The following is an 11622-nucleotide window of genomic DNA, read 5'->3' as shown; positions in this document are numbered from 1 at the left end:
ATAGGCTTCTCTAGGCTACATGCAGCTGTTTTTTGGGGGGGTGTCAGGTATGGGCTTCCATATAAAACAGCTCTTCGTGGTGAATTCACTTATACCCACGTTTTCAGTTGCAATTTGCTTTTACCACATGTAATGATTTGCATGATATTAATAAAAACGAAGCCCGGTTTGCTTTAATGTTGTCAGGTAGGCCCAGTGTTGCCAGGTCAAGCTAAAATGTCTAGCCCAATGACCACTCAACCCCGGCCCACAAGGCCTGAAAACCATACTAATTGTTTTTACCAGCAGCAAGAGAGGAGTTCGCACATTTATCCAATAGGTGTCTTCATAATGACAATCTAAATACTTATGGTCAAATTGCTTCTCTGCATTTCTCCCTTTGTTATTGGTTCATCACACCAAATAATTTAATCTGAACTATAGAAGTGATTGATAGTGAATGGTTAAGAGGTATTTTTTTTCTCTCCAGAAAACATTTTTGTGAAATGGTGTTAACACAATGTTAATCATTGTGAAATAGTGTTAATACAAGTCACATGACTCTGAAATAACTGTATATCTTTAAACTGGAGTATAAAAATGTCTAAGCCCCAACAGTTTGCTTTTTGGCTTATTTTATTTCATAATAAATGTCAATGAATGTGTAGTGATAAGTACTCACCAAAACAGTAGTGCTGGTTTGGTTGTAGCCCTCCATCTAGAGGATGAGGTGATCCCCATAAGAGTTGGTGCTGCTGCTGCCGTTCCCCATATGTTGCTCTACAGACAGTAGAGGAACAGACAGAGATATAATGAGGGGTGAGTTAGAGAAACAGGGGGAAGGAGACTTTACAGACAGATGTCTGAAGGATGTGTCTGTGTGTGCAGACTCAAAATAACGTTTGTAAAAGTTACTCACCCTGCTTTTTTCTTGTGTTTAGCAAACTCCCTTCCGTATCCAGAGCACTCTTCTCCTGCTGTGAACTGCCACCCTGTCTGTTCTTTTTTATCCACAGATCCAAACTATTCACATCAAATTGAACTATTTACAGTCTGTTTCCTCTTCTTTTAGATAGGAGGGTTGTCCTCATCTAATCCAGTAAACAATGAGAGGATCCTTGCTGACTGCTTGAATTTGTGGCAGCATATGTTGTTCCTTTGCATGTGGGCTCGGACTCTCATGATGTTCTCAAGTGATCTTTCCTGCACTCTGTTTCTCAGCTTGTTTTTTTTTATCAATGCCATCTGGGCGAAGGCACGTTCAACGCATTGCTGAATGGCAAAGAAAGCATGGAGAGAGCAAAATGTCCTAGTTCCTGAAAATCTTTCTCCCCCCGCAGCATCAGTGTGTCTAGCCATCTCTAACCAGAACCCTTCTATTGTACTGTGTTCTTTGTTGGTCCATTATTGAGTGTGGATCACCACTGGCCATGCTGCATTGTGATGTTCTGTTAGTTCAGAGTGTTAAGGTTATCTGTCTCTGTGCTGGATTCACCTTCACACTGCCCCCACCAGGACTCTTGCGTTCACAGCTGTAAGATCCCTCCGTGTTGACACAGTCACCATCCACTGCATCAGTGTGTCTAACCATCTCTAACCAGAACCCTTCTATTTTACTGTCTTCTTTGTTGGTCCATTCTAGAGTGTGTTGACTAACTGTTGGTCAGCCTTTCAAGGATCTCCTTTGAATAGAGGGTAGAAGGAGAGAGCATGTAGACGTAGCTTGATGCTACTGAGCACAACGCTCGGTGAGAGAGACTTGAGTGCCTTCAGTTGTTTGATGTTATTTTCTTGATCTCCCTTGTCAGAACTTTCATGTCCTGTATTATTTGTGGGTCTATTCCTCTTTCTTCAGAGAGGGCAAGGCGGAACTGAACCCCGAAGTCCACAGCCTTGAGCGGCAGGTGATACTCATCGGTCAAGTCGAATTCCATGAGTTCGCTCCAGGTGTGGAATTCTTGTGGCACCATGACTCGCTCCACAAGAGAGCAGTAGAAGGTCATTCGATCAGATAAGAGTTTTCCTGGACTGGCTGAGTCTTGCTGGAAAGGTTTGTTGATCCTGTCCAACTCTCACACGATTGGCTGCAGAAACTTCAGGCACACACGGTTGACTGGGTCAGTGTACATCTGGTAAAGTAGCTCTGCAGCATAGTTTCTCTCACCGTCTTTGGTGATCTGAAAGTGCAGCTTCAGCTCATCATACTGTGACAGTACCCGATTGACACACACTGATTGCAAGCCATCTGGTGTCAGAGAGTTTCAATATCTTCAGAGGGGCTTCACCAACATTGATGGTGGTATATACAGTGCCTTCGGAAAGTATTCAGACCCCTTGACTTTAAAATAAATAATAATTACAGTTACAGCCTTATTCTAAAATGGATTAAATAAATAAAAATCCTCAGCAATCTACACACAATACCCCATAATGACAAAGCGAAAACAGGTTTGTTTAAATGTTTGCAAATGTATTAAAAATAAACAGAAATACCTTATTTACATGAGTATTCAGACCCTTTGCTATGAGACTCGAAATTGAGCTCAGGTGCATCCTGTTTCCAGTGATCATGCTTGAGATGTTTCTACAACTTGATTGGAGTCCACCTGTGGTAAATTGAATTGATTGGACATGATTTGGAAAGGCACACACCTGTCTATATAAGGTCCCAATGTTGACAGTGCATGTCAGACCAAAAACCAAGCCATGAGGTCGAAGGAATTGTCCGTAGAGCTTAGAGACAGGATTGTGTCGGGCACAGATCTGGGGATGGGTACCAAAAACATTCTGCAGCATTGAAGGTCCTGAAGAACACAGTGGCCTCCGTCATTCTTAAATGGAAGAAGTTTGGAACCACCAAGACACTTCCTAGAGCTGGCCGCCAGGCCAAACTGAGCAATCGGGGGAGAAGGGCCTTGGTCAGGGACGTGACCAAGAACCTGATGGTCACTCTGACAGAGCTCTAGAGTTCCTCTGTGGAGATGGGAGAACCTTCCAGAAGGACAACCATCTCTGCAGCACTGGTAGAGTGGCCAGACGGAAGCCACTCCTCAGTAAAAGGCACATGACAGCCAGCTTAGAGTTTGCCAAAAGGCACCTAAAGACCATGTGAAACAAGATTCTCTGGTCTGATGAAACCAAGATTGAACTCTTTGGCCTGAATGCCAAGCGTCACATCTGGAGAAAACCTGGCACCATCCCTACGGTGAAGCATGGTTGTGGCAAAATCATGCTGTGGGGATGTTTTTCAGTGTCAGGGACTGGGCGACTAGTCAGGATCGAGTCAAAGATGAACGGAGCAAAGTACAGAGAGATCCTTGATGAAAACCTACTCCAGAGTGCTCAGGACCTCAGACTGGGGCGAAGGTTCACCTTCCAAAAAGACAACGACCCTAAGCACACAGCCAAGACAACGCAGGAGTGGCTTTGGGACAAGTCTCTGAATGTCCATGAGTGGCCCAGCCAGAGCTCGGACTTGAACCCGATCTAACATCTCTGGAGAGACCTGAAAATAGCTCTGCAGCAACGCTCCCCATCCAACCTGACAGAGCTTGAGAGGATCTGCAGAGAAGAATGGGGAAAACTCTCCAAATACAGGTGTGCCAAGCTTGTAGCGTTATACGCAAGAAGACTTGAGGCTGTAATTGTTGCCAAAGTTTCTTCAACAAATTTGCAAAAATTTATAAAAACCTGTTTTGCTTTGTCATTATGGGGTATTGTGTGTTGAATGATTAGGGGAAAAAAACAATTTAATCAATTTTTGAATAAGGCTGTAACCTAACAAAATGTGGAAAAAGTCAAGGGGTCTGAATACTTTCCGAAGGCACTGTATGTCCTCATATTTCGAGAGTCGCTGGGTGGCATTGGAGAACCATGTATATGTCTGTGACACCATATATTCAATATTTAATGGAAGAACATTCACTGCTTTGGAGGCACAGAGTTGCAGGGAATGACACACACATTTCATGTAGACGATATTCGGATTCCGTGCTTGAAGTTTTGTCAGGACGGAATTGTTTTTGCCACACATTGTATTGCTGCCATCTGTGGCTAGACCGATGCAGTTGTCAATGGGCAGTTTATTGCCATTAAGAAACTTGAACAAGGCATTGGCAATGGTCAGTGAATCACCAGCTGGAATGCTGATTATTCCTCCAAATGTGCTTCTGATTTGAGATAGTTTCTTACTGTGGTATCTTGTCACCACACCCAGCTGCTTCTTGGTCGTGACATCAGTACTTTCATCAATAATCAACGAGTAAGACTCATTCCCAATGTCCTTTATTAGTTCCTCATGCACTGCAGGCCCTACAACTGCATTTATGAGCGCTGTGCATTTTGTTCTGTGGATATTGATTCCTTTCTTTGCAATGTCTTCGACAACCCATCCCAGCTGATCTACAGTGATCTACAGTGATCTACATGCAATATGTGCAGCCATCTGTACCTCTGATCGTTTAACTGTGTTATTCTCTCATATAGACGTAGTTCCTGTGTCAAACAATGTTCTCGCATTAGAAAATGGAGCAGCATTTCTCTTGTGTTTCTCCGTTTGTGCATGAGAAATAAGATTGGCGTGGTGGGCTCGCATTTCTGATTTGCAATACCTACAGTAAGCTTTTCTGTCATCTCCTGGGATGCTCTTAATCCATTCCATTATACACTGTGCTCTTTCCCAGTCTTTGCAATATTTTCGCCCATATTTTGCACATTTACCTGGCATTCTGACAGTAGACTCGTGTCTAGCCAGTAAACTAGCGTGTCAAATCGGTTAGTTCCTCCGTCCTCACCTCTGCTCGTTGCTCCCTCTCCTGACTTCAACGTTGTGGCCAATGACATTAGCTAGCTAGCTAGTTACATACCCAGAGAGAGATCCTCTATCCCTCTCTCTGAAACTGTTGGATGATTATTTATCAGTTTCTCTCTCTTGCTCTGTTGGCTGTAATGACTGGTAGGACTGGGGGCGGTCAGGATACAGACCGAAGCAAAGAATAATTGCTCAAAATAGACATGGTACGCAGCATCTTCTGGATATGTCGTGTGCAACAAAAGTTCCAACATTTACCTTCTGCTACCATTTCTGTCAAGCAGTCTACGCATACAGTTTGACGCATACCTTCGATAAATCCAACGTATGCACCACACAGAACGCACTGCAACTGCCTCTGCAACGCAATGCTGCAAGGCTAACGCAGCGTTCCATTGGAAATGAATGTACTTCTGGTGTACCAAAACACAATGACGCAATCGGTGTGATCGAGACTTGACTCAGCTAACTGCTGCGCTCTCTGTCTCAACAGTACAACACACACACCCCTCGGGCCCGCCCCTCCCTTCCAATGACTGTATATGAAGCTTGTTCCCCGCCACCATTCACTAACTCACTCACTCACTCAGCAACAGCAGCCTGCCTCACTGCCTGATAGTCAGCAGGTCACAGGTCACAGGTCACAGTGAAATTAATAGATAATAAAAAAAGAGAAATGCCATGGCGACCACGGTGCAATAGGTAAGTAGCCCAAAAACCCACAACCCGCGACCAATACATTTTCACCTGCAACATCGTTTCAAAGTAGCCCAATTTGGTGGGAAAACTGCCAACATGGAAACCCTGGGTAGGCCTACTGTACTTTTATATTGGTATGAGAGGGTTAATCGTTCATTTTTGATAGGCTAACGTTACTTGATGAAGACATGCTGTTAGCAACTCTGCTTTTGTCTTGAAGCTAAAATGTAACGATTGTAGCCTTCAGAAGAGAAAATAAACCCTTTCATTTTCTGCACCTACATGCTTGTGAATTGTTACATTATTCAAGTGTGTAATGTGGTTTGGTTGCATTATTCAATAGTGTATTATGTTTTAGAAGAAAAGTTGTGGTTTGAGATCTTCGCTGAGTGTGAGCTAACGTTAGCTAATGCTCAATCACATCAGCAGATAACCTTATCCTGGCTAGCACTGTGAATCTAGCTAACTAAAAACTCACTGTGAGTGGGTGGAAGGAACACAATCTTCTTATTTCCATTATGTTTATTCTACACAAACAACACACACTTTTAAGAACTGACTAACTCCACCACAGAACAATCTGGGTTCTATGTTAAGTCAACTGCCCCAAAATGACAGTTACACAGAACATGAATGTGGTGCTGACTGGTGATTTGCCAACACTATTGTCAATCACCCCACACAGTAGGCGGGACATAAAAGTGGTATATTTGCATTCACAACAAAATCTCATTGTGGGAATAGGGCCTTTCATAGAAGGAACAACAGAATAGAGGAAGGAATACATGAAGAGATTTTCCATTAAATGTAACATGAGTTTGTAATGAACATTACTGAAATATCAACTGTAGCCTCAATTAATCTCATGAAATGATGTGCTGTCTCAGTGTGGGAAGTGAACTTTTAATATGTCCAGCATATGACATGGTTGTCATGGCGGCACCGCAAAATATTGCCCATAAAGATCTTCAGATCGAACAGAGAACTGAATTGCCTTAGAAACTTGAATTCGCTTTCCAATTAGTTTTTGCATACGTTGCATGGTTGTATCGATAAATGTGTGATCCTGTATATACTGTATGTCAGATCTACAGTTTCAAACCCTGGAGAGAGAATTTTGAATTTAATCAAGAAAATGGGCAAAACATGTGAAAACCTTTCCCAGCCTTCCCAGACAGGAGAGTAGGTTTGACAGGTAACCACTCTCCTCCCCATCCCCTAGTCAACCCCTAGTCTCCCAGGCATATCCAGGGAGACAAGTGGAGGGTGTCATGATCATTAATGGACGCTGAGGGGATAACCTTTGTACGCACAGAATTAGCAATTGTGGCATGAGCATGTGTCTGGCTGCATCAAAGACCTGTCAGTCAGCTTTCCTCACAGAGCACCACTAGCTGCTCACACTTTGGCGATAACCTCTGTAGACCGTGTTTGTGTGTGTGTGTGTGTGTGAGGGTGAGTGAGAGAGAGAGCGAGATATAGAGAGGTGAGAGAAAGAGAGAGCAAGAGAGAGAGAGCGAGAGAGAGAGAGCAAGAGAGAGAGAGCGAGAGAGAGAGAGAGAGAGCAAGAGAGAGAGAGAGCGCGAGAGAGAGAGCGAGAGAGAGAGAGAGAGAGAGAGAGCGAGAGAGAGAGATGGGGAGAAAAAGGGTGGGCAAACCAGTGAGAGAGAGGGAGTGAAAAACAATAATTGGAAAATGGAGGGGTAGCAGGACAAGAACATGTTACATAATGATGAGAGAATGGATACACCGAGCAGGGGTGGACTGGGACCACATATAGGCCTGGGAATTTCAAGTATACAGGCCCCCTGAAGGGGGGCTCAGTTCTGTCATATTTGTCAATTTCGGGAAACCATTCACTCAATTGAGTCAGCACTGTCAAAATACAGTCAACATTTTCATCCAAATCCAAACCACAGAAGACTGTCCTACCTTACATGGTCAGCAGGCAGAGCAGCAGTGCAATTTTCTCTGCAACCCTGTCAATAACTCCATCAACCCTGTCAATAACCCCATCAACCCTGTCAATAACCCCATCAACCCTGTCAATAACCCCATCAACCCTGTCAATAACCCCATCAACCCTGTCAATAACTCCATCAACCCTGTCAATAACCCCATCAACCCTGTCAATAACCCCATCAACCTGTCAATAACCCCATCAACCCTGTCAATAACCCCATCAACCCTGTCAATAACCCCATCAACCCTGTCAATAACCCCATCAACCCTGTCAATAACCCCATCAACCCTGTCAATAACCCCATCAACCCTGTCAATAACCCCATCAACCCTGTCAATAACCCCATCAACCCTGTCAATAACCCCATCAACCCTGTCAATAATCCCATCAACCCTGTCAATAAAACCATCAACCCTGTCAATAACCCCATCAACCCTGTCAATAACCCCATCAACCCTGTCAATAATCCCATCAACCCAGCATAGGTCTACGGAACATGTCTGTTATATTGTTGCGCTTGGCAGCATCTGCCTCGAGAGACCGTTGCCGTTACCCTCTTAATTTCTCTGCACCACCTCTGTCCAGTATGACACCACCAAGCTCCTCAGAATAGTTATTTTGAAAACATGTAGAAGACACAGAAAACAACGAATACGAAAAACAAATAACGTTGCTTAGGCTATTGACCAATCACGTTCTGCAAAAATGCCGGACAAGTTCAATTAGTGAGGGGTCCCTCCTCCTCCCCCTCTTACATACTGCAATATTTAATGAGAGAGAGAGAGAGAGAGAGAGAGAGAGAGAGAGAGAGAGAGAGAGAGAGAGAGAGAGAGAGAGAGAGAGAGAGAGAGAGAGAGAGAGAGAGAGAGAGAGAGAGAGAGAGAGAGAGAGAGAGAGAGAGAGAGTGTATTCACCTTTTAAACATTGAGCCTAAGACCTCAGTATCTTTGGCTGGGGGGGTGGTGTCTTTCTAATGGACTGTCTGTCTTTAGCACATTTATCATCAAAGTCAACTGCTTTAAACTTGCATATTACAGCTGTCGACATCAGTCTAACATTGCAATTGATCTCCTGACATAGCACTCGATATGGAAATGACTGCAATGTCTCTCCTTGAACTAATACCAGCTAACTCAGACCATCAAGTGACCATTACAACACTCTGATGATACTGTTAATAACCATTTGTGGCTGCTCAACGTCAGCTTCCATTGAAATAGAAAGATCCTTAGGAAGAAATCCTTTCTCTCATTGTGAAGAGGTGAGAATGACAGAAATCTGACAATTCTCCTGGGGAAAAAAAAAAAATGAATAATGTATAGCCTACACATCTGGGGAAAATATATATTTTAGAAATCAGATTTTTTATTTTATTTATTTATTTATTTTATCAAGGATAGAGTAGGAATGAATGATTCATGGGTTCACTCTCATAGTATACAATTTAGCCATCAGCTACAGCAGTAATCCCTTTACCGGTAGAAGATCCACGTCTTTGAATCCATTACGAAATAAAAGAGAGAAAATACCAAACAGAAAGGTATTCTGGTCTCAAATACTCAGCAGCAAAATGTTCATGCAAATTCCAATTTCCCGGTAGCATATCCTCCTTTCCTCACAAACTCATATTTAAACTGTCTTCCCAGTCTGGTCACTTTTGTTTGATTCGTACTGCTTGTCGCCCCCTCTCCCACTCTCAAGTTTCAAGTTGTATTAGTCGTATGTACAGGATACACATGGTATACATAGTGGTGTAAAGTACTTGAGTAAAAATACTTTAAGTCGTTTTTTGGGGTATCTGTACTTCACTTTACTATTTATATTTTTGACAACTTTTACTTTACTGCATTCCTAACTAAAGGTATGTACTTTTTACTCCATACATTTTCCCTGACACCCAAAAGTACTCGTTACATTTTGAATGCTTAGCAGGACAGGAAAAGGGTCTAATTCACACACACATCCCTGGTCATCCCTACTGCCTCTGATCTGGCGGACTCACTGAACACAAATGCTTCATTTGTAAATTATGTCTGAGTGTTGGAGTGTGCCCCTAGCTATCCGTAAATAAAATAAAACGAGAAAATTGTGCCATGTGGTTTGCTTAATATAAGGAATTTGAAAATATTTATACTTTTACTTTTGATACTTAAGTACAGTGGGGGAAAAAAGTATTTAGTCAGCCACCAATTGTGCAAGTTCTCCCACTTAAAAAGATGAGAGAGGCCTGTAATTTTCATCATAGGTACACGTCAACTATGGCAGACAAAATGAGAAAAAAAATCCAGAAAATCACATTGTAGGATTTTTAAAGAATTTATTTGCAAATTATGGTGGAAAATAAGTATTTGGTCAAACGTTTTCTGTAAGTCTTCACAAGGTTTTCACACACTGTTGCTGGTATTTTGGCCCATTCCTCCATGCAGATCTCCTCTAGAGCAGTGATGTTTTGGGGCTGTCACTGGGCAACACGGACTTTCAACTCCCTCCAAAGATTTTCTATGGGGTTGAGATCTGGAGACTGGCTAGGCCACTCCAGGACCTTGAAATGCTTCTTACGAAGCCACTCCTTCGTTGCCCAGGCGGTGTGTTTGGGATCATTGTCATGCTGAAAGACCCAGCCACGTTTCATCTTCAATGCCCTTGCTGATGGAAGGAGGTTTTCACTCAAAATCTCACGATACATGGCCCCATTCATTCTTTCCTTTACACGGATCAGTCGTCCTGGTCCCTTTGCAGAAAAACAGCCCCAAAGCATGATGTTTCCACCCCCATGCTTCACCGTAGGTATGGTGTTCTTTGGATGCAACTCAGCATTCTTTGTCCTCCAAACACGACGAGTTGAGTTTTTACCAAAAAGTTCTATTTTGGTTTCATCTGACCATATTACATTCTCCCAATCCTCTTCTGGATCATCCAAATGCACTCTAGCAAACTTCAGACGGGCCTGGACATGTACTGGCTTAAGCAGGGGGACACGTCTGGCACTGCAGGATTTGAGTCCCTGGCGGCGTAGTGTGTTACTGATGGTAGGCTTTGTTACTTTGGTCCCAGCTCTCTGCAGGTCATTCACTAGGTCCCCCCCGTGTGGTTCTGGGATTTTTGCTTACCGTTCTTGTGATCATTTTGACCCCACGGGGTGAGATCTTGCGTGGAGCCCCAGATCGAGGGAGATTATCAGTGGTCTTGTATGTCTTCCATTTCCTAATAATTGCTCCCACAGTTGATTTCTTCAAACCAAGCTGCTTACCTATTGCAGATTCAGTCTTCCCAGCCTGGTGCAGGTCTACAATTTTGTTTCTGGTGTCCTTTGACAGCTCTTTGGTCTTGGCCATAGTGGAGTTTGGAGTGTGACTGTTTGAGGTTGTGGACAGGTGTCTTTTATACTGATAACAAGTTCAAACAGGTGCCATTAATACAGGTAACGAGTGGAGGACAGAGGAGCCTCTTAAAGAAGAAGTTACAGGTCTGTGAGAGCCAGAAATCTTACTTGTTTGTAGGTGACCAAATACTTATTTTCCACCATAATTTGCAAATAAATTCATTTAAAATCCTACAATGTGATTTTCTGGATTATTTTTTCTCAATTTGTCTGTCATAGTTGACGTGTACCTATGATGAAAATTACAGGCCTCTCTCGTCTTTTTAAGTGGGAGAACAATTGGTGGCTGACTAAATACTTTTTCCCCCCACTGTCTATTAGACTTTAACTCAAGTAGTATTTTACCGGGTGACTTTCACTTTTACTTGAGACATTTTCTATTAATGTATCTTTACTTTTACTCAAGTATGACAATTGGATACTTTCCACCGCTGGGTATACATCGTCCAACGAAATGCTTACTTGCAGGTTCCTTCTTGACAATGCAACAACAATAAGTGATAATAGAGATAAGTATTAGAACATAAAGTAAATGGCTCAGTAGAACAGAATAAACATTTTAGCATATACAGAAAGGCACAATTTATAGTACAATATTTACACATGTATCAGAGAAAGGGGGCATTGGGGGCAATTGTTTAAATTGTGCAGTATTAGCAATAGTAAATAAGAGTCTGGTAGCAGCAATTGTGATGTGTGTAGCATGAACGTATGGGTGTGTGTGTGTGTGTGCGCGCGTGTGTGTGTGTGTGTGTGTGTGCGCGCGTGTGTGTGTGTGTGTGTGTGCGC

General features: G+C 42.9%; 1 protein-coding gene across 1 annotated transcript in view; it reads left to right on the top strand.

The window, feature by feature from the left end:
- The first annotated feature begins 5388 nt into the window (after positions 1-5388).
- htr1d (5-hydroxytryptamine (serotonin) receptor 1D, G protein-coupled) overlaps positions 5389-11622 on the top strand; it is a 78362-nt gene continuing 72128 nt past the window's right edge. Inside the window, exon 1 of the mRNA XM_041846887.2 lies at positions 5389-5491. The gene's annotated coding sequence lies outside the window, so the exon portion shown is untranslated. The remainder of the gene's footprint in view (positions 5492-11622) is intronic.

This window comes from Coregonus clupeaformis, unplaced genomic scaffold (genome assembly GCF_020615455.1).
Source record: "Coregonus clupeaformis isolate EN_2021a unplaced genomic scaffold, ASM2061545v1 scaf0007, whole genome shotgun sequence".
NCBI lineage: Eukaryota > Metazoa > Chordata > Actinopteri > Salmoniformes > Salmonidae > Coregonus > Coregonus clupeaformis.
This window is presented reverse-complemented; position numbering and strand designations above follow the sequence as displayed.